This window comes from Hypanus sabinus, unplaced genomic scaffold, assembly GCF_030144855.1.
Source record: "Hypanus sabinus isolate sHypSab1 unplaced genomic scaffold, sHypSab1.hap1 scaffold_316, whole genome shotgun sequence".
NCBI classification, from domain to species: Eukaryota; Metazoa; Chordata; class Chondrichthyes; order Myliobatiformes; family Dasyatidae; genus Hypanus; species Hypanus sabinus.
The window spans coordinates 284,835-288,431 of NW_026781227.1; positions in this window are offsets into that span (position 1 = coordinate 284,835).

Here is a 3,597-nt window from a genome sequence, read left to right on the forward strand (position 1 = left end):
GAAACATGAGGACAAACTTCTTCATTCAGAGGGTCGGCAGAGTGCAGACAGTGCTGCCAACGCAAACGGTAATTGAGATTTCACTTTCAACGTTTAAGAGATGATTGGATAAGTGCACGGATGAGAGGGATATAGATGGCCACAGTCCGGGTGAGGTCTATGGGATTAGGCAGTGTAAATAATTCCCCACTGACTGGACGGACTGAAGACCCTGTTTCTGAGCAGTGGTTTCCTGTGGCTGTCTGACTATATGTCTGGATTACAACGTCAGCGTCTCGCAACACCGACCAATCCAGAAAGTCGTTGATGGTGTTCGATCCCTCTGTTTTCGCACACACTGAAGCATGGAGACTGAGTAAAATGGATGGTTACAGCATGAGGAGATAGATGTGAGATGATAAAGGGAGTATCACACTGCTGAATATACCTTCAGAAAGGCGGTAGAGACAATAGTTCAGGTCTGGAGGTGGGTGTGAAAGTGGTCCCAGTACAGGGAACAAATCTGTTGCTTCGGCCGTGGTAATGGGAATCATTCGCCCCGATACTATACAACAAAGGGTTCATTTATCCCGAATCAAATCCTTGGACAGAAATTTAAGGTCAGAAACCTTGGCAGCCTTTGACGGCTTGTAGTTGAGGAGACGTCGTGTTTTAATTGTGTTGAATATTAATTCGGGGGCACATTACTTTCGGCGTCTCTTTGTCCTGGAGTCGAAAGGCTTTATTAAAACTTGCATGATTGCCATTACAGATGTTAGTTAACTGTTGAACAAATAAGACCATGCCATTTTCTGCGATATTTTGAAAATATGAATGCATTGCAGATTTGAAATACAGCATGCGGTTTGGACATAAGTGATGTCAATTGAAAGAGAGAGAGAAAGATTATGGCAATGAATGGCTTTATGTCAGTTGTGTGTTTCTTTAGTTTGTGTTGGTGGGATGATTGAATTAATCTTCTTTTTCACCATACACGTGACAAAAATTTGTGACACCTTGCGAGAAGTGATTTCCAGGAACTGATGCGAAATTCGAAGGATGCATATCTTTCCGAAATTCTGTGAAGTGCTGATGTATGCTCGCCTCAGCTCTCCACATCTTACGCTCCCATCTCTTCTGCAGAATACGTGCTCAGGCCTTTTGCCTTGGAAGTTGTTTGTTCTGTATTCTCCAATTGCTTACGATGGTTTTGAAGGGAGACATGTGTGTACACGGGTGTTTGCTTTACCCTCGCTGCATTTTTAGTTTGTGTAGTTTAGTATGTTTCATTTATTATTAATTCAGAGAGAGAGACACGGATTTCACACTGGTCATGTGGATTCAGGGTTAAATGGATCGAAGTTTGAGCGTATCTACACCCGATATGATAAAACCACGATTTCGATGTATTGGGAATTGAATTGGGAATTTGGAATTGTTATTCTAGAAGGCTGGTTATTTTAATGAGCACCAGAAGCTGCTCTGAACTCTATTAAATGGTGGTTTTAAGTTGTAGGTCTCCATTGGAAAAGATTGTTTTGAGGTCATTGTAGCATCTGCCCTGTAACAAGTAAATAGATAAAGTGGCAGTGTAGTCAATAGCTCAGCGATTTTCTTACGTCATCAGACCTAATTCCATAAATTATCCAGCTGCTGCTGGGTGGTCAGAATAAATCGATTATTTCCCTCAGCTCTATTTCTCGGAGCACTGTAACTGCAGAGTCCAAAAGTTGTAAAATGTCCCAAAATGTCCATCCTCTTAGCGGGACGCGGCTGCCCGCTGTATTCCAGCCAGAATTCACTCTATCTACTACATCACCGGCCTTCTGTTCGGAAGTCAATTCTGAATCAACGAAGGATTACCTAGATCCCATGCCCCCAGACTCTCGGACTTAATACACCTACATAGACTATTCAAATAATTGAACCTGGTTCATATAGGACAACACGTTGTCTCTTCGGAGCCAAACTACGTTTCTCCAAATACTCACGAATTCCATCTTTAATAATCCTCTATAATAGTTTACCCACTACTGATGAAAGACTCACTGGTCTATAGTTCCAATGAGTATCCTATTATCTTGCGAAAGTCCCGAAGGCTATGTTGCCTGCCCGGTGCCAGGGTTAAGGAAATCTCTTCTGGGCTGGAGAGAAACTTGCAGTGTGAGGGCGAGGATCCAGTTGTCTTAGTACACGTCGGTACTAATGACATCGATAGGACAAGGAAGAAGGTTCTGTTACATGAATATGAGCAGCTCGGGGTCAAATTGAAAAGCAGAACCTCAAGGGTAATAATCTCTGGATTATTAATTGAGCCACGAGCAAATTTGGCTAGGTTAAATAAAATTAGGGAGATAAACGCGTGGCTCAAAGACTGGTGTGGGAGAAGTGGGTTTTGCTTCTTGGGACACTGGCACCAGTACTGGGACAGGAGAGAACTGTTCCGGCGAGACGGGCTTCACCTGAACCGGGCTGGGGTTAGTTAGTGTCCTGCCGAATCATATAACTAGGGCTGCAGAGAGGTCTTTAAACTAACTAGTGGGGGGGGGGAGGATTCTAGAGAGCAAATAATTAAAAAGACAATGGAGAAGGTAATGGATGTAGGTAAAAGTGGAGGAATAAAAAGACAGATTGTGTCAGGAGGGGAAAGAATGTACGGAGATAAGCGTAAATTTGTACAAAAGGAAAAGGTAGGAAATAAGTGTCAAACATATTTGAAAGTCCTTTATTTGAATGCACGTAGTATTAGGAATAAAATTGATGAGTTGACGGTGCAAATAATTACGTATGGTTATGATATTGTGGTAATTACGGAAACATGGCTGCAGGGTGACCAGGTCTGGGAATTAAACATACAAGGGTATTCGACAATTAGGAGAGACAGGCAGGAAGGAAAAGGAGGTGGGTGGCTATGTTAATAAAGCAAGAAATCACTGCAATAAAGCGAAATGATATTTGAGTCAATATCAGGATAGCAAAACAATTTGGGTAGAAATAAGAAATAGTAAAGGGAAAAAAACAGTGGTGGGAGTAGTCTATAGGCCTCCAACCAGCTGTAACTCAGTTGGTCGGAGCATAAATCAGGAAATAGTTGGGGCTTGTAATAAGGGAACGGCTATAATTTTGGGGGATTTTAACTTTCATATTGACTGGACTAATCAAGTCGGACACGGCAGCCTTGAAGAAGAGTTTATTGAGTGTATTCGGGATGGGTTCCTTGAACAATAAGTTACTGAGCCGATAAGGGGGCAGGCAGTCTCAGATCTGTCCTGTGTAATGAGTCAGGACTAATAAAACATGTCCAAGTGGATCCCCTTGGAATGAGTGGCCATAACATGGTCGAATTCCATATTCAATTAGGAGATGAGAGGGTTGGATCTCAAACAAGCTTACTGAGCTTAAATAAAGGAGACTATGATGGTATGAGAGTGGAATTGCTTAAGATGGATTGGGAAAATAGATTAAAGGGTAGATCGGTACTTGATCAGTGGTGTATATTTAAGGAGTTACTTTACAGCTATCAAGAAAAATATATTCCACTGAAGAAAAAAGGGTGTAAAAGAAAAAAAAAATAGTTGTCCGTGGCTAAGTAAAGAAATAAAGCAAAGTATACGACTA